Here is a 19694-nt window from a genome sequence, read left to right as displayed (position 1 = left end):
TTCTCCCGGTTATTAGGAAAACTGGCCTGGGTTAAATACATACATATAGCCTTAATGGCTATATGTGATGTATTTATTTGCCTCTAAGGTAATCTATATTGTTGCCCAGGGCGCCCCCAGCAGCGCCCTGCACCCTCCGTGACCGAGATCAGTGAGCCGTGTAGCAACAATGGCGCACAGCTGCAGTGCTGTGCGCTACCTTCATGAAGACTGAGGAGTCTTCTGCCGCCTGTTTCCGGACCTCCGTTCTGCCGTTCTTCAGCGTCTGTAAGGGGGATCGGCGGCGCGGCTCCGGGACGAACCCCAGGCTGACCTGTGTTCCGACTCCCTCTGGAGCTCAGTGTCCAGTAGCCTAAAACTTCAATCCTCCTGCACGCAGGTGAGTTGCAAGTCTCTCCCCTAAGTCCCTCGTTGCAGTGATCCTGTCGCCAGCAGGAATCACTGATTAGAAACCTAAAAAAAAAAAACTTTTCTAAACAGCTCTTTAAGAGAGCCACCTAGATTGCACCCTCTCGGACGGGCACAAAAACCTAACTGAGGCTTGGAGGAGGGTCATAGGGGGAGGAGCCAGTACACACCATGTGACCTAAAAAGCTTTTTTAGATGTGCCCTGTCTCCTGCGGAGCCCGCTATTCCCCATGGTCCTGACGGAGTCCCCAGCATCCACTAGGACGTTAGAGAAATTATTAAAATAAAACATTACATATAATTCTACATATCTGTATTATTCTAATCATTTTTATAGTAAAAACTCACCAAATTTGCAGCACTCTGCTGGAAATACAGTGACTGCCAAAGAGAGACCAGAGATGAGGCAGCTACAAGCTCAGCCTTCCCTCTGTGAATGTCAGAAGCTGCTTGGTGTTGGGGAGGGATACGGTCGTTAGGTCAACCCAACTTAGGTCAACAAGCATTGGTACACCTAGTACAGGTCGACCTAGTTACCCTGTTGACCCAACGCATGTCAACCTATCGTGGTCGACTCAATGATTGTCGACCTAAGTTGAGTCGACCCAACGACCCATACCCGTTGGGGATGGGGGCCACACTGTGGCCAATAATACTGCAAAAAACAAAAAAGCAATAGTGATGGCATCTATCCGATCTGCCTCACTAAAGGAGGTATGACAGATGCAGTGTCAGGTGACATATCTAGGAAGTTCCCCAGCACTCCACAAGGAGTAGCCTTACATGATGGAGAAGCGGATTATATGTAAGTATTGGTTTTCACAAAGTTTGCTGCTTCAGTGTTTATATACCTTTGTGTCAGGTGTTACTTTGGTATACTGAAGTAAAATTAGAAGTGTTTCATAAGTGTCAAAGGGGGACATTTACTAAGCAGTGATAAGAGCGGAGAAGTGAGCCAGTGGAGAAGTTGCCCATGGCCACCAATCAGCATTAATGTAACATCTATAATTTGCATACTATAAAATTATACAGAGCTGCTGATTGGTTGATGGGGCAACTCCAGTGGCTCACTTCTCAGCTCTTATCACTGTTTAGTAAATGTCCCCCAAAAGCTTTTATTGACAATTACATTACGTTTATGCAAAGAGTCAATATTTGCAGTGTTGACTCTTCTTTTTCAATACCTCTGCAATTCGCCCTGGCATGCTGTCAATCAACTTCCAGGTCACATACTGACTGATGGATGCCCATTCTTGCCTAATCAATGATTGCAATTTTGTCAGAATTTGTGGGTTTTTGTTTGTCCACCCGCCTCTTGAGGATTCACCACAAGTTCTCAATGGGATTAAGGTCTGGGGAGTTTCTGGCCATGGAGCCCTAAATTTCATGAATAGACACCTTAATGTGCCTTGTCCATCATTTTCCATGCGTTCTTGTTAAGTATCGCAGACGAAGGAAAATCAATTTCCAGATACTGGAAAAATGCACACAGGGCATTCACCCTCCTACCACAAATACCCCTGGCAATAAAGAATATTAAAATATTCAGCCTTCCCTTGGATGATTCTCCAGAGTCATGAGGTTGCAAAAAAGAGGAGCAGCGGTGACTTTCAGCAGGTTGAAAACACAGGAACCAGGAGAGAACAACCAGTGCCCATAGAAGCAGAGGAGACCAGCAGCTCCAGGCTACACCTCGCCTGTTTCTGGCCATGGAGCCCTAAATTTCTATGTGTTGTTCCCCTAGCCACTTAGTGATCACTTTTGCCTTATGGCAAGGTGCTCCACCATGCCAGTAAAGGCACTGTTCATCAACAAACTGTTCTTGGATGGTTGGGAGAAGTTGCTCTTGGAGGATGTTTTGGTACCATTCTTTATTCATGGTTGTGTTAGACAAAATTGTGAGTGAGCCCACTTCCTTGGCTGAGATGCTAAAGCACACATGAATGGTCTCAGGATACTTTACTGTTGGCATGACACAGGACTGATGGTAGCGCCCACCTTTCCTTGTTCCGCTCGGGCGCGCAAAGCCGCTGGAGCCGACATTACTGTTATCAGGATTTTGGTACTTACCGATAAATCCCTTTCTCCGATTCCACAGGGGCCACTGGAGCGTAGTTACAATGGGGAAATAGTAGGCAGTAATTGGGAGCTGGCACTTTAAAATTCTCACACTGTGGCTAGCTCCTCCCCTACTATCTCCCCTCCAAGCCAGTCTACGTAAAACTGTGCCCGAGGAGAGCTGGAATAAACAAACCGTAAGGTAGAGGAGGTTAATGACGCCCTGTAAACCAGGAGAACACAAACCAAACCTGGAACAGATCCTAACAAACAACCGGCTAGCCCGAACTCAACAAGCAGTCATATGGTGATCTGCAAACTGTTAAGCAAAAAACAAGGAGGAACAGCGCTGGGCGGGCGTCCAGTGGCCCCTGTGGAATCGGAGAAAGGGATTTATCGGTAAGTACCAAAATCCTGATTTCTTCTTCATCCACTAGGGGCCACTGGAGCGTAGTTACAATGGGGACGTCCCAGAGCTCCCAAATCGGGTGGGAGAGCGCTGAGAGTCCTGTAAAACCGCTCGGCCAAACTGTGATGCAGAGGCCGCACAATTGTCAAACTTGTAGAATTTGACAAAACGAATGTCGGTCCGACCAAGTAGCCGCGCGACAAAGTATTCATGAAGACCCCACGGGCAGCTGCCCCCGAAGGTCCCACCACGCGCGTAAAGTGCGCTGAAATGGTCAGATGTATGCAACAGCCCAACATAAGCTGGGACCCCGGCTACTTAGTACGGGAGCATCGTACAGAACAAAGAAGAAAAACACTTCGTTGAATAGCCTAAGACCTCTGTAAAGAGAGTCAGCGAGCCCTGACAACATTCTAAGAGGACTGAAAAACACTAGTGTCAGATTTATATGAAAAAACGGACATCCCCTTTGGAAGAAACGACCGCTGAGGCCGAAGCTCAGCCGGGGGAGTAGCTAATAGAGTACTCCCTGAAAGAGAGCCCGAACTTACGGCCGCCAGGCTAATTTCTTTTGGAAGAAAACCGAAAAAGGCAGAGACCTAAAATTCAGGTCAATGTGGTTTGAAGCGCAGCGGAGCAAAACCTCCCAGAGAAACCAAAGATGACGGCTGAATGGTAACTGAAAGAAGGGGAAAACCCCCTTTTTTCCTTATCATGTCCAATACAGTTTTCCAAAAGTGGCAAAAGCGAGAAGAGGTGACAGACTTCTGAAATCGGGGCCTAGTAGGCCTAACCGAACTAGGGAACTCCTCCCTTCTGAGGTCTCGTGAACAGACACACGGTTAAATGAAACCAGTGTAAGATTGAACAAAGAAAAGGACCCTGTTGAAGTAGACAGTCCAGTCTAGGTAGGAGCCAAGGCTCCTCTACTGACAACAGGTGTAGCTATATCTTCAAGTCATGGGTGGCCCAACCAGAGCCACCGAGAGGACTAGCACTCATATTCCCCTCCTGTGTTACCGAAAGTGAGGTAGAAATAGAAAAGGAGGCAGGATAGAATAACCAGAATTCCCAGGAGCCCTGAGGGCATCCTCGGCTACTGCCACCAGAGCTCACGTCCGTGAGTAGTAAAGAGTTAAAGAGATAGTCAGAACGCCCTGAGGTAGATTCGAAATCTCCGCCCACAGCAGACCAGCTGACAAAACTCCGGGGAATGTTCCCTCGCCCAGGAGTCCGACCTGGTGGCCTGACCTGGGAAGAAGATTGTTGTCACCCGCTCAGAGGGGAATGTAGGCGACCACTCATTGCGTCGCAACTTGTGTTGAGAAAACGTCTACGAGGAGCATAAATTGGATCTGAGTCGAACCAGAAGCTCCTGGATCCTCGGGATCTTCAGAAGACACCTAATGTACAGAGTGGGATAGTAGCAGTAGATTGCCCCATTAGAGAACCAACGTCACCCCCCTGAAAAAGAGTTATTCTGTGATCTTCCTAAACCCTGTGGGAGCGGAAGAGAGACCGAAAGGAAAGGACTTACAGTGAAAATGAGAATCCTGTAATGCGACTGAGTAAAGCCCGATGAGGAAACCCAAGGGAAATCAGTAAACAGGCATCCCTGAAGACAAGGGACGCGTAAAACTCCCTTTCTTGTTTAAACTAGCAATCACAGACTGAAAGGATTCTAAGGCCAGAATAGGCCTGGCCGAGCCAACTGGCTTCGGAACGTGAAAAAACCAAAAGCCGGAGAACTGTCTCGATTCAAATGATATGTAAAAAACAGGGATCAACACCCTTTGCGGTTAGAAGCATATGGAGCGCCGCCTGCAGTCTGACTCTCTTGTCATCGTAAATCGGCCGACCCCTGCCGAGGGACTCCCGAGACGGTTGTACTCCAAAATCTAGTCTGTAACCGCCCAAGCCTTCTTCCACTGACATGCGCCCACCCTGGGACCCTCCAGGTGGTAGGAAAGTCTGACCTGTAGAGTGTGTATAGGATGATGTAAAATCAGACTGGACCGAGGTTGTTGAACCTTCAGTTTTTTTTTTGTTTTGTTTTTTTTTTTTTTTTTTTGAGATCCCCTGGCGACGGAGATATCGCCCGTGTGGAGTCGAAAGCTTGAAAGGGCACGGTAAAACTCTAAAGGAAAGACCGGTAAAGGTCTGTCTTGGAGCTGGGGCAGAAGTAGGAGAAAGCAAAGTGGACTTACCTCCAATGGTTCAAGAAATCCTGCAGAAAGTTCCTTCCCCTGAACCATCTGCCCCGTAGGATTTCATGTTCACCTGTCACTGTCGCAGCCCCAGAGGTCGTCGGGTTAAGACAGCCCAAGCGAAAATGCAGGTTCCGAGTCTGTAGACGTGGAGACCTCCAAAGAACATAAAGCAGAATCGTGATTCTGACCGTACCAAAGTATCAATTGATCCTGATGCGAAACATCCTGTAACCTAGAGGACAATTGTTCCACAACCTACCTGCTCCGGACAAGGTAGAACCCCGCTGCCGTATATGTCTTCGATGGATCCCTGAGCAAGGTTGCCTCAGGAAAATGGCAGCTTGTTGGACCGGCGATACATCGAGGGATATACCCTGGAGAGGTACTGATACCATTTCCTGCCGTCTGCGGGGAAAGGATAGGAAAACAAACATTGTTTGATACCTGAAATTGTGTATTCGGGTGTCTGCCGGCCGTCTACCGGAGCCTGGCCAGCTCATCCGAAACTGGACCAGTCGCTGTTATTTCGTCATTGGCGTCGAACCCTGATGGACTTGACGTGTCCGCCTCCTTTACCTGCAGTCTCAGACGAACTGCTGTATAATGCACCTGGATATTCTGAGACACTGGTTCAGACTCCACAGAAAACAGACATCATCAGTATTGTAACATGGAAGGTTAGCAAGGTTCCTTTAGAAACCTGGAGAGGTGAAATGACGTACAAGGTCTCTGGTTACCAGTGACATTACCTGCATAATCTGAGCTGTTCAAACAGGGGTGTCCTGCAGGTGCGTGGAGGGCTCTGCAGATGGCTCCACTGCATAATTCACACCTAAGAGGGAATTCTTTGACTATCCCAGGTGAGACAAATGAAAGGAGAAAAGGTGGGTTAAATAAACACAGCCCTATGTAAGGTCTGCACTATAATGTGTAGTGACCGACACGATTCAAATAAACTTTCTGGAGCAGCGGAGACCTGAACCAGTAACGCTGCGCTGTGGGACAGGAGTCTTAGCCCTAGGCTATAGGAGCTCTCCTTAAAGTTTTGTTTGGATTCAAACCCCTGTTCAGATACCCGCTACTAGCGTACTGAGCCACAGCGCTATTTGTCTAATGCCTTACACACATTCCCCAAATTACAAATAGCATTAGTAACTAGTGACACCAAGGAATAATAAAGGGAGGACAACACCCCGCCCTGTATGTAGTGTACCGCTAATTAAGGTGCACCAGATGGCAAGGTGGGGTATCTTGTTATTAGAAAACATTGCGGAAGTGTCTGTTTTATCCCCTATATATGGTATTGTATGGATATATCTATATACATACCCACACACACACTTAAATATATATATATATATATATATATATATATATACACACAAACATATCTATATATAATCTATATATATCTCACACCACAGTGAACCCAACAGGGTAGATAATTACTGTGCACCTAATAGGGTAGAAAAATACTGTGTATTTGTAGGGTAAAGAAATACTGCACAGTAGATTTTTAATTATTAATGAGCTGAGTCCCAGCTCCTGTAATAGAGCAGATTCCCTGATCTAAATGTCTGAAATGGGGCAGAGGACTCCCCTGCAGGAGGAATGTAGCCAAAGCAAGATGTAACAATATTTCTGCAGCACACTGCACAGAAAAGCTAAAACCCCAGAGACAGGTGTGTTGCCTAGAGACAATGAGAGCTGGGAGCTGCCGCCGGGGGGAATAAGCTTCACCCCCCTTCCCCCCTCATACCTTATACATGTTAAGAAAAATTAAGAATCCTCCCTGCGCAGCCAGGAGAGGAAAGAAGCTTTCAGCGGGCCGGGGAGCATGGGACTGTGGTGTTTTTAGTGATCATCAGTGAGCGATGGTATCAGAATGACACACACCCCGGTTGTCGGTCAGGGTGGTGCAGGGGAACTGTATAATCACATACTCAGCCTCCCCCATTCATCATGTCTGTTTCCCCATAAGGAGGAACAGGTAAGGGTCAACTTCACTGATGATCTCGTCATGCAGCGGCCGGGGAGCGGAGAAAGCCCGCCGAACAGAGCGGGAGTTAGCTCCGCCCTCCTAGTTCTTGGTGGCCGCTGCTGTCTCAGTGCATCCCCCGGCCGCCTGTATGCTGCGGCCGGGGAGCGGGGAGCCTGAGCCCGCCGAAAAGAGCGGGAGTTAGCTCCGCCCCCTCGTTCTTGATGTTCGCTGCTGTGCTTTCTCCCTGCATCCCCCGGCCGCCTGTATGCTGCGGCCGGGGAGCGGTTTCACTTATCAAATTAAAAACCACATTATCCCCCGTCTGCCTGTAATTGTGTATGCTGCAGCCGGGGAGTGTAAATGTATCACCCGGCTACTTGTATGCTGCAGCCGGGGAGTGAAGCGAGTTGAGCCCGCTTACAGAGCGGGCTGAAGCTCCGCCCCCCACATAATGGCGCCAATTTCAAATCAGTAAGTGCGCCTTTTATGCACTCCAGCCTGGCTATGACTGGAGAGTATAGGAGAGCCTTGTATTAAAACACTGAAAAATGTAAAAACATACATCAGTCTGGGGAGATTGTACTCACCGCTTCCTTCTGTCAGGCGTTTCGACCCAGCGGCCCCAACACGCGCCGCACGCAGCGGTGTCCGGCTGGAATCTTCTGTGGTGGAGCGGCCCCGACACGCGCCGCACGCAGCGGTGTCCGACCACGTATACTCACCGCTGCCATGCTGCCGGAATCTTCTGCTGGATGGAGTGGCCCCGACACGCGCTGCACGCAGCGGTGTCCGGCCAACTCAGGAGAGCTCAGTGTCTCCCTCAGCCGGGGCTCATCCCGAGCCGCACGCAGCTGCGATGGGACCCCGCCGGCAGCTCCCGCGGTGCAGAATGGCAGTGGCAGAGCTGCCAGTCTGTGCGTGTGTGAAAGAAAAATAAAATAATAAAGAAAAAGGTAAAAATTCTTCAGCTAAACCCAAGTGAACCAGCTCACCTCGGGCACTAAACTAAGACTGGCTTGGAGGGGAGATAGTAGGGGAGGAGCTAGCCACAGTGTGAGAATTTTAAAGTGCCAGCTCCCAATTACTGCCTACTATTTCCCCATTGTAACTACGCTCCAGTGGCCCCTAGTGGATGAAGGAGAAATATTGTTCAGTAATTTTGACTGGCTGGTAACTAGTATACTGATAAACACACATATGTGAGCTTGAGATACAGCAATATATAGCAGACAGATACGCATAGGTGAGAGAGACATCAATATATACTGATGACAGCACATAGGTTAGCGTGAGACATCAATATATAAGGAGGAAAACGCTTATGCACAGAGTGCATGAAAAAGCATTCCAAATAAGATACTTGTTCAACTCCTGATGCCATATGTTCTATGGTACGGAACAAAGGTAGATCAGACACCAATTGGGTGTCGAACTGCCAGGAGCAAACAACTTGGAGTTACACAGGAACAGCTACAGCAGCTGCACTAGCATGATCTTGCTGAAGCACTACCAACCTTCCAAGTTAGAGGACAAAAGTGTGACCACGACAACTCCACAAGGGGGACACACCGGCCCTGGCTGCCTGCCCTACACTAGACCTTGCTTGACAGTCCGCGCAAAATGCCACAGACCTGTCCATCCGGTATTTTAATATTACACTGGGCACAAGTAAACAATGCTATTGGTTTACTTTCTGGTTTGATGGATTATTACACCTGTCTGCTTCCTTAGAGGCCAATTCATGAAGCAGTGAAAAGTGTGGAGAAGTGAGCCCGTGGAGAAGTTACCCATGGCAACCAATCAGCTGCTCTGTATCATTTTATAGCATGCAAATTATAAATGTTACATCAATGCTGATTAGTTGCCATGGGCAACTTCTCCACAGGCTCACCTCTCCACCCTTTACACTGCTTCATGAATAGACCCCTTAATGTTTCCATGCGTTCTTGTTAAGTATAGCAGACAAAGGAAAATCAATTTCCAGATACTGGAAAAATGCACACAGGGCATTCACCCTCCTACCACAAATAACCATGGCAATAATAGATATTAAAATATTCATCTTTCCCTTGGAAGATTCTCCAGAGTCTTGAGGTTGCAAAAAAGAGGAGCAGCGGTGACTTGAAGCAGGTTGAAAACACAGGAACCAGGAGAGAACAACCAGTTCCCACAGAAGCAGGGGAGACCAGCAGCTCCAGGCTACACCTCGTTTGTACTGTGGCTGCAGTCACTAAGCGCTACTCCCCCTGTGTGGAGAAAGCACTTAGTATGCCCTAAGGCTGCATGTGAGTGGTGCACTCTCTGCAATGGAACCGCCCTAGGAAACCCAGAAATATGGCTCCGCCATCCAGGGCAGAGCTGTCACTACTGCACCCTCTAAAAGGTTGACAGTGCGCACAGACCCTGGGCCCAGGAGGTCTCTAACAGAGACCGGAATGCACTGGAGGGGTTCCTGCACGAGTGCCTCCCCCCACCCCTGCCACATGCAGCCGCTGCACTATAGGTATGCTGCGCACAGCTTACGAGAAAGAAAAATAAAAATAGTTATAACCTAATAAAGGCTGATAAACTGGAATTCTGGGGTTGCAGGGGGGAGGAGATTACTTTTTAAAGCTACAGTTTAATTCCGGTGCCAGCTCCAGCCCCAACCTGCAATCCCATGGTTCAGTGTTCCTCAGCCGTGATGAAGAAGAAAAAATACGTTATGGTAAGAACTTACGGTTGATAACGTGATTTCTCTTATGTCTACAGGTATCCACAAGATAACATTGGGATATGCTGGAACGACAGTGGAAATGGCACCAAATAGTCACAAGCTTTCTGGCCTCCCAGGATGAAATCGGGGCTTCTCCAAATAATCCCGCTCACTTACTCGGTCAAATCAGTTCTTTCCACAGCAATTTAGGCAGGAGCATCAGGTAGAAACCTATTTAGGCGATAAGAACACACATGCACACCCTTCCATACAAGAGGGAAGAGGTTTAGTGATTGTAAAGATCCTCAAATCAGGTGCGGCAGGGTGGGACCCCTGTGGACATAAGAGAAATCACGTTATCAACGGTAAGTTCTTACCATACATATATTTCTCTGGCTGAGTCCACAGGATAACATTGGCATTCCCAAAGCCAGTTTAGTGGTGGGGATGCTCCTGATTAGACAGGAGAATCTTTCGCCCAAATTCAGCATTATGAGAGGCAAAAGTATCCATGGCATAATGTCTAATGAAAGTATTAATGGAAGACCATGTGGCTGCCTTACAAATCTGTTCTGCTGAAGCACCATGTTGTGCTGCCCAAGAAGGACCTACCATACGTGTAGAGTGTGCAGAGACATTAGCCGGAGTAGGGAGATCAGCATGAGAATAAGCTTCTGAAATTACCATTTGGAGCCATCCTGCCAGCGTCTGTTTACTAGCAGGCCATCCTCTTCTATGAAATCCGTAGAGGATGAAGAGAGAATCTGCTTATCTGATGGCACTAGTATGATCTATGTAGATACTTAATGCTCGGACCGCGTCCAGCGACGCTTCTCCCGCAGAAAGTCCCGATACCTGAAAAGCTGGGACTACAATCTCTTCGTTAAGGTGAAACTTTGAAACCACCTTCGGAAGAGAACCAGATCTAGTTCTGAGAACTGCTTTATCTGGAAAATAACTTAGGAAAGGAGACTTACACGACAGTGCCCCTAAATCTGACACTCTTCTAGCTGACGCCATTTCCAGTAGAAAGAGTACTTTAGCCGTTAACCATTTAAGATATGCTCTCTTAAGTGGTTCAAACGGAGGTCCCTGAAGGAATTTAAGAACTAGATTCAAATCCCAGGGAGCTGCAGGAGGAACAAATGGAGGTTGAATATGTACAACTCCCTGAAAGAAAGTACTCACATCCTGTAATTCAGCAATCTTTTTCTGAAACCATACAGTTAATGCTGATACTTGAACACTCAAGGGAGCTACTTTCAAACCCTTATCCAAACCTGCTTGGAGAAAATCCAAAATCCTGGATACCTTAAAAGATCTTGGATACAAACTTTTTTCACTATACCAATGAATATAGATTTGCCATACTCGATGATAAAAACGAGCTGAAGAAGGTTTTCTTGCTCTAAGCATAGTTTGAATTACTTGCTTTGAAAATCCTCTAACTTCTAGGATAGAGGTTTCAACAGCCACGGCGTCAAAGACAGACGATCCAGATGGCTGTGACAAGGACCCTGCATTAGCAGATCTGGACGTTGAGGGAGCAGTATTGGTGCTTCCACGGACATCCTTAGTAGAACTGTGTACCAATGTCTTCTTGGCCAAGCTGGAGCTATTAGAATTATGGCTCCTTTTGCTTGCTTTATTTTCCTCACTCCTCTGGGTTACAAAGAGATTGGAGGGAACAGATATGCCAGATGAAATTTCCATTTTACTGACAGTGCGTCTACAAGGACCGCTCCGGGATCCTTTGTTCTTGATCCGTACCTCGGAACTTTGTTGTTTAAACGAGACACCATGAGATCTATCTCTGGTAGACCCCATCTGTTCACTTACTTCCAACAGATTTATTGGCAGGCGACTTTCCATTATGGTCCATTTTCCCTGGAACCAAAGGCTTTCGAGTACCACTCCCCAGCCTTGATGACTGGCATCCGTTGTCAGGACTTGCCATTCTTTTATTCAAAAGGGTCTCCCCTTGTTTACCGGAAACTTTATCATCGTTTTTTTATTGTCAGATGATTTCCGTTCCATTTGGACAAAATAAGGTGCTGTAGTGGTCTGGAGTGGAATTGCGCATATTCCACCATGTCGAAGGTTGACACCATCAGACCCAACAGTCGCATTGCTGCATGGACTGACATTGTCTGTGTGTGCAACACCTCCTGAGTCATGACCTGCACCTTGACTATCTTTTTCTCTGGTAAGAAAATGCTCTGTAGACCTGAATCCAATATAGCCCCCAAATGAACCATCCGCTGTGACGGATTCAGAGACGACTTTTCCCAATTTATGAGCCACCCGTATCTTTGCAGACAAACTACTGTCTGTTGAAGATGGCTCAAAAGTAATTCCTGCAGGGGGGGCGTGGCCACGGCAGCACAGGAGTAGGAAGCAGATCCCGGGAGCTCCCTGGATATAATATCCTTATTTACTATCCTGATACCCTCTGGTGTGCTAAACCACCCTGTTTCCCTTCCCTGTGCTGCAGGGCACCAGCAGGCGTCTTCCCCGCTCCCCCTGAGGTCTGTACGGCTGCGGTGGCACACTTCCGGACCCGCGGCCTACATCTTCTCCGGATCCCCGGCCTAAATTTTGGCGACTCTCGGCCGCGCCGTGCCCGGAGCCTTGGAGGCGGCCCGCTGTCACCGCTGGACACCGCGGAGAGGTGTGAGGACGGCGGCTGGTTCCCCTCTCGAGTGTGGGCTGCAATCTGTGGCCCCGAGCACCGGCTGCACACTCCCGGACCCGCGGCCTATATCCTCTCCAGATCCCCGGCCTAAATTTTGGTGTCTCCCGGCCGCGACGTGCCCGCAGCCTTGTAGGCGGCCCGCTGACACCGCTGGACGCCGCGGAGAGCTGTGAGGACGGCGGCTGATCCCCCTCTTGATTGTGGGCTGCAATCTGTGGCCCGGAGCACACCCAGCAGCTCCAGGAAGGGGTAGGAGGGCATTGTATGTGACGGCCATTTTGTGAACAGCTGCATAGTCGGCCCCATTGCTTTGGACTGCTGCTCCAGGACATGGAGCGGATATTATTATTCTCATGTAAAGGCTGCCTGGTCTGCAACTGGTGAGTGACTTTTACCTCCTGGGATTAATGTATACACTGCCTGCATCTGCTATCTCATTTTACAAACTGAAAGACTGCATCGCTCCTGATGTCCCCTATACTCTGAGACGCAGCCAATACCTTCTTTTATATCTGCCTACCACTCAGACGACCAGCTGTGGATATATCTCTGCTTGCTACCACCCTAAAAATTTATTACTGCTGTCTCCTTCTATATTTCTGACCTAAGAATATACCGGAGTGTTTATTACTACCTATTGCCCGCCATGGTTCGTGACGGCCAGCGCACGGCGGCGGCGAAGCTGGAGAAATTTGCCAGACAACCTAATCCACCTAACATGCGGGCCTCGCAGGCCGCAGCACAGGGGGCCTCTCCGTCCCACTCCTACTCCCCATCTGCTACAGCTGCTGAATCCCCTAACACACCCACAGCCCCATCCCTTCAACAAGTGCTGGAGGCAATAGCGGGGTCGGAGCAGCGTCTTTCAGATAAGATGGAGAAAGTGCAGTGTGATCTCTCGCTGCTTCGGCAGGACGTCCAGCGCATACGAGAGAGAGTGGGAGAGGCAGAAACCCGTGTCTCGAATCTGGAGGATATGTGCGGTCCTATGAAACAATCCATTTCCACGGTAACTCAACAAGTAACATCCCTTCAATCCAAATTACTAGACATGGAGGGTAGGCTGCGTAGAAATAACGTGCGTTTTGTGGGTCTGCCGGAGAGGGAGGAAGGATCCCAACCTGAGGTCTTCCTAGAGTCGTGGCTTAAGGAACTGTACGGCGCTGAATCCTTCACGGCACAGTTTACGGTGGAGCGTGCACATCGGATACCATCTCGTCCTCTACCTCCTGGCGCTCCTCCGCGCACCTTCATCGCCAAATTTCTGCATTATAGGGATCGGGACTCGGTCCTCCGGTTGGGACGCACAAAAGGCCCCCTTGTCAGGAATGGAGTTACCGTGTCTGCTTTTCCTGATTTTGCTGCGGACGTCCAGAAGGATCGAGCCCAGTTTATGCCAATTAAGAGACGCCTCAGAGACCTGAACCTCTCCTACTCCATGCTATTTCCCTCCCGGCTCCGGGTAGTAGCGGACGGGGAAACCAAATTCTTCAATTCTCCCAGAGAAGCGGCCCAATGGCTGGACAGACATGCACCAGGAGCGCGCCAGCTAGCCCCAGACTGAGGCCCTGCACAATCTAACCTTTGGGTGGGATCACCGGAGGCCTTTACCCATTGTCCAGGGAGCCCCCCCTTGGCGTTGGTGGCTCAGGATTGTTATTACCCTTGCTCGCTTGTTCTGGTTGTGGGCTTTGCCTGAAATTAGCTTTTGAGAGTTGGGTTCGATTGTTTGGGATTTAAGTATGCCGAAGTTAGGGGTGGTATACGGGGAGGGAGGGGGAGGTCAACGAACAGCTGGTTGCTGTTCCCTCTGCAAGTTTTTTTTTTTCTATAGTTTGTTATTTTTCTCATGCCTCAATTTGTTATTGAGTATGTTTTTTTTCTTGTGGGAAGTATGTTTGATGTATTGGATACTGTTGTTTAAGTTTCAGGGATTGAGTGATATAGCACTGTTCTTGCCCGTACTAGAAATTTCCAGGAATATTCCCTGGGTTGTTCCTCTAGGTTATTACATAGCATATTACCAGGTCTATGGCTAATTTGAAAATTCTGACATGGATGTTCGAGGTTTAAACAATAAGATAAAACGTTCCTTAGTTTTAACTACACTTCGGAAATATGGCCCGGATATTGCGCGTCTCTGCGAGACTCACTTGGAAGGGAATAGGTTACTGTCACTTAGAAGACCCTGGGTGGGCTGGGCCTATCACGCTTCTCACTCCTCTTCTTCCAGAGGTGTGTCAATCCTGATAAGGAAATAGGTCCAATTTGAGTTAGTGTCGGTCAAGACTAACCAATACGGTCGCTTTGTGTTCCTTGACTGCAGACTAAGTTCCCAACCCTACTACATACTGGCGGTTTATATCCCCCCCCCCTTCTCATACGATGTGCTACAGCAGGCCGCTTCGTTCATAGCCTCCTCTCCAGACACCCCGGTAGTTTGCTTGGGTGACTTTAACAATGTTACTGACTTAGCTTTAGATAGATGGCGCCCTCCACGGGCTGCTGGAGTGCGCTCCAGTCCTACTAAATTTGCAGATTTTCTAAATAATTTGCAGTGGGTGGATGTGTGGAGGGCTAGGCACCCTACTACTAGCCAGTATTCATGCTTTTCTGGCACGCATGGTTCGTTCTTCAGAATCGACCTGACCCTGCTGTCCCCCGTCCTTCTCCCCAGGGTGGTTGACGTCCGGTACGAGGCCCGGGGTATTTCTGATCACTCCCCTATGGTGTTGACTCTCGCTATGGTGAGTCAGAGGGGTCAATCATATTGGAAACTTCATCCTTCCTGGCTATTACAAATGGGAGACTGCTCTGACCAGGTGACTCAGTGGGAGGGCTATTTTAATGACAATGTGGGCTCGGCCCCGGGAACAGTGGTCTGGGACTCGTTTAAGGCCTTCCTAAGGGGTACGTACATTAGACGCATTTCTGCCCTTAAAACGTCCTGCAGGGAAAGAGAGAGAGCCCTTGAGAGTGACGCCAGAGATTTGGAATCTAGATACTTGGTGGATGGCACCCCTGCACTGAAGGTACGCTGGCTGGCGGCTCAGTCGGCATGGGTGGCTCATCTGTCTGATAAAAACTCGCGCTCGCTTTTATTTCAGGCTACTAATATTTATATGCAGGGTGATAGGCCAGGTGGCCTGCTGGCTCGCCTGGTGCACAGTGACCGCCCGGGATCTACTATTGCACAGATGACCGGTAGCGATGGCTCCCTCGTGAACACCACACCGGAAATTGCGCAACTATTTCGCTCTTACTATGCTGAGGTCTACAGTTCACAACTGGTAGACTCGGCATCAGACATCTCCGCTTACTTAAGAAATATTCCCCTACCCACACTCTCCTCGGAGGCCTCTGAGGTGTTGGAGGCACCCTTGACTCTGGAAGAGGTAACGGCGGCTATTGGCTTGTCTCCCAGCGGCAGGGCACCGGGTTCTGACGGCATCCCCTCAGAGGTATACAAGACCCACATTGATTTCTTTGGTCCTCGACTTCACGCCCTATATTCTGATATTTTTGTAAATGATCAACTTCCCCCCTCTATGGCAGAGGCGGTTATTATAGTGATCCCGAAGCCCGGAAAGGACCCTAAATCCCCAGAATCCTATAGACCGATATCATTGATTCCTACTGACGCTAAGATCCTGGCAAAAATTTTAGCTGTTCGACTTAACACAGTAATTACCTCCATTATCCACTCCGACCAGACTGGCTTTATGCCAGGGATGTCCACTTCTGTAAACCTACGTAGATTATATACCATTTTACAAGTCCCGCATGACTCTCCCTCCGATTCGGTAGTGGTCTCACCGGATGCCGCTAAGGCATTTGACAGTATTGAGTGGTCCTATCTATGGGAAGTCATGACAAGTATGGGATTCGGACCAAATTTTATAAGATGGGTTAAACTACTTTATCAGGGCCCGACCGCCAGGATCTCAGTGAATGGCTATGTATCTCCCTCGTTCCGCCTGTATCGCGGGACCAGACAGGGATGCCCTCTGTCCCCAACCCTGTTTGCCCTGGCCATCGAGCTGTTAGCCTGTCTAATAAGGTCTCATCCGGGTATAGTGGGCATTCATACCGGCCCTCGAGAGGACAGGATTGCCCTCTACGCTGACGACATGCTGCTGTTTTTGCAGGATTACACCAGGTCTATGCCCACGTTGTTGCAATTGATTGAGGAGTTCGGTGTATATTCAGGCCTTCATATTAACTGGTCTAAATCCTTCATTATGCCTGTGATTGCCCCCCCCCCCCTGCTGTTCCTAAAGTCTCCTTGCCGCTATGTTGGACGGCGAAATTTAAATACCTTGGGATTCAGGTAACCAATGACCCCTCCGATTTTACACCTTTGAACCTTGATCCGATCATGCAACAGGCTGCTCGTAAAACTAAGACTTGGTGTAAGCTTCCATTGACTGTATCTGGCAGGGTCAGCCTCGTGAAAATTATATTGCTACCTAAGATTCTATATGTGGTCCTTCAATCCCCTGTATTTATTCACCCATCCTTCTTTAGAAAACTGAATAGTGTCCTGTCCTCTTTAATATGGGCTAATAAATGTCCTAGAATACAGCTGAACACGCTCACCAGGTTGCGCTGCGACGGAGGTCTGGCTTTGCCAAACTTTCAGATGTACTACTATGCCGCTCAGCTGACACATATTAGTACATGGGTGCAGGATACTGGCGTCACTTCTCTACACTGGGTATTTATCCAATGCTACTTCCCCGACTTGTCCCCCCTGCAGGTGTTGCTGAGTGGGAGCTTGGCCCGGTTCCTTCCTCCTCTTATATATCAAGCCATGAAGGTGTGGCAGGCACTACGAATTCTTTTGAAATTTGATGGATTGGACCCGGACACCCCCCTCTGGTACTCTAAATGGCTCCCTGAGCTATATGCGCTCGAGGGAAGGGAGGTTTGGGCCCCTAGATTGGTGGTTTCTATAAATCATCTCTATACGGATAATACACTTAAATCCTTCCAACAATTGAAAGATGAGTTTGATTTACCTAACTCCTATTTTTTTTTAGATACCTCCAACTTAGGCATGCTTTGCAGTCCCAATTCGCCACTTCCCCTCCTCAGATCATACCATTCCCCATTAAGACCTTTGTAAGTATGCTGGGTCGGGTTAAGATGATTTCCCATGTTTATGGTTACCTACTCACCAAACTGCATACAGACCCATTGACACGTCTCCGTGTCAAATGGGAAGAAGATCTGGGCCCCATAGATGAGGAGAACTGGGCCCTTGCTTTGGAAACTCCGAGCAGGGTTACCAAATCCATCAGATTTCAACAAATACAATACTTCCTTTTGCACAGGATATATATGACCCCGGTCGGACTGGCTAGACTCGGGACGGGCCGTGCGGGCGACTGCCCTAAGTGTGGGATGACTGCAGGTACTTTTTGGCATCTTCTTTGGGACTGCCCGGAGCTGCGGGCTTTCTGGTCGGGGGTCGGGTCGATTCTGGTGAACACGGGGGTGGACGAGGCCTTGCTCACTCCGCAATTTTGTATCCTAGGAATGGGAGGACCTGACTTCATGTCTAGTACAGAGGGCCTCTATGCTCGCAATATGTGTGCAATGGCGAAGGTGTGCATCGCGAGGCTATGGATGGCCCCCAAGGGCCCTACACTCCCCGCTTTTAAGGCCCTAATAAACGACACTGTTTTCAAGGAACGATACATTTATATGAAGCATAATGCCTCCGATAAATTTGATAGAATTTGGTCTCCATGGCTGGACTCCGTATACTCCTTGCCAGACCCTATAACTTAGTGGCACTAGGATTGCTAATGGGTCCTGGAATTGTTAATATATGATTTCTTTAGGGCTATAGGCTTCCCTCTCACCCAATGGGTTGTGTATGAGAGGTTGGCTCTATGCCCAGCTAGACAGGGTAGGATATAAAGTGCTAATATCCTCCAGTGTGTCCTCTTCCCCCTATTAATTTTTTTTTACTCATTTATTTTTTATTTTATGGGTTTCTTTGTTTCCTTCTCTTTGAGGTTTTTTTTGTGTTTGGTTCTTGTTTGATATTTTCTCTTTGAAGAGATTTACCCGGACAAGTTGTCCGTAAGAGGTGTTTTTTTGGTTTTCTTTTTAATTGGGGAGAAAATACAAAACTAAGTATAATGAGAGTTCTTGAATACTAGAATGCACGGATTATGCAAGATATTGGTATAAATAAATGTACATACCTAGGCGCCTATGAACATATGACATAATATCATATTGAGCCGAAAATGAATGATGTTTCTCGATGTTGACATGTCTTTATGTGTATGGTATGTTACTGATATGCAATGTCCATGTGCAAACTAATCTCCTTCGAAATAAAAATACTTTATTTAAAAAAAAAAGTAATTCCTGCAAATATGCTAGGATTAAAAGGTCGTCGAGGTATGGAAATATTCTTATCCCCTGCTTGCGGAGATAGGCTGCCATCACCACCATAATTTTGGTAAACACTCTGGGTGCTGCTGCAAGCCCGAAGGGCAAGGCTTGGAACTGAAAATGTTGCTGGAGAATGGCAAACCCGAGGTAACATTGATGAGACCTTGCTATAGGCACATGTAGGTAAGCATCCTGTATATCCAGAGATACCATGTAATCTCCCGGATCCATAGCCAACACTATGGAGCGCACCATCTCCATGTGGAACCTTGGAATCCAAATGTATTTAACATTTTCATTTTCAGATTGAGAATTGGTCAGAATGACCCATTTGGTTTCTGAATCAAAAATAGATTGGAGTAAAAACAGTGACTCCATTGAGATGGGGGTACCGGGATAATCACACCTGACTGAAGCAATTTCTGAACTGCTTCTTGCAGGGCATTGGCCTTCGACTGTATACGAGATGGGCTGGTGCAAAAAAAACTTTGAGGAGGCTGCCTTCTGAATGGGAACCCAGAACTGAGAGATACCACCTTCTGCACCCAAGCATCTGTCGTTGACTGTTGCCATGTGTGTGCAAAATGAAGGAGTCGGCCCCCAACCCTGGAATCCTCCAGGCGGAGGCCCTTCTCTTCAGGCTGATGGTTTCTGTTCAGGCTTGGAAGCTGGCTTTCTACTAGCCCATTTCTTCCTACCCCTTGCTGATATATTGAACTAGCGTTGCTTAGACTCATCTTTAGCCTTTGCTTTGCCATCGAAATGGCCGAAATTTTTAACCCCTAGTCTTAAAATTATATCTAGCTGGAAATCTGACCTTTTTG

General features: G+C 48.1%; 1 protein-coding gene and 1 non-coding gene across 4 annotated transcripts in view; both read right to left on the bottom strand.

Annotated features, from left to right (window-relative positions):
• The window catches only part of LOC134927841 (uncharacterized), a 552652-nt gene that overhangs the window by 254896 nt on the left and 278062 nt on the right, over positions 1–19694 (bottom strand). The gene's annotated exons all lie outside the window — the stretch shown is intronic.
• Positions 6965–7098, bottom strand: LOC134931353 (U8 small nucleolar RNA). The gene has a single exon (XR_010179107.1). It is a non-coding gene; the product is annotated as a U8 small nucleolar RNA (small nucleolar RNA).

The sequence above is a fragment of the Pseudophryne corroboree genome, chromosome 5 (assembly GCF_028390025.1).
Source record: "Pseudophryne corroboree isolate aPseCor3 chromosome 5, aPseCor3.hap2, whole genome shotgun sequence".
NCBI classification, from domain to species: Eukaryota; Metazoa; Chordata; class Amphibia; order Anura; family Myobatrachidae; genus Pseudophryne; species Pseudophryne corroboree.
The sequence above is the reverse complement of the archived record's forward strand: the minus strand, read 5'-3'. Positions and strand labels throughout refer to the sequence as shown.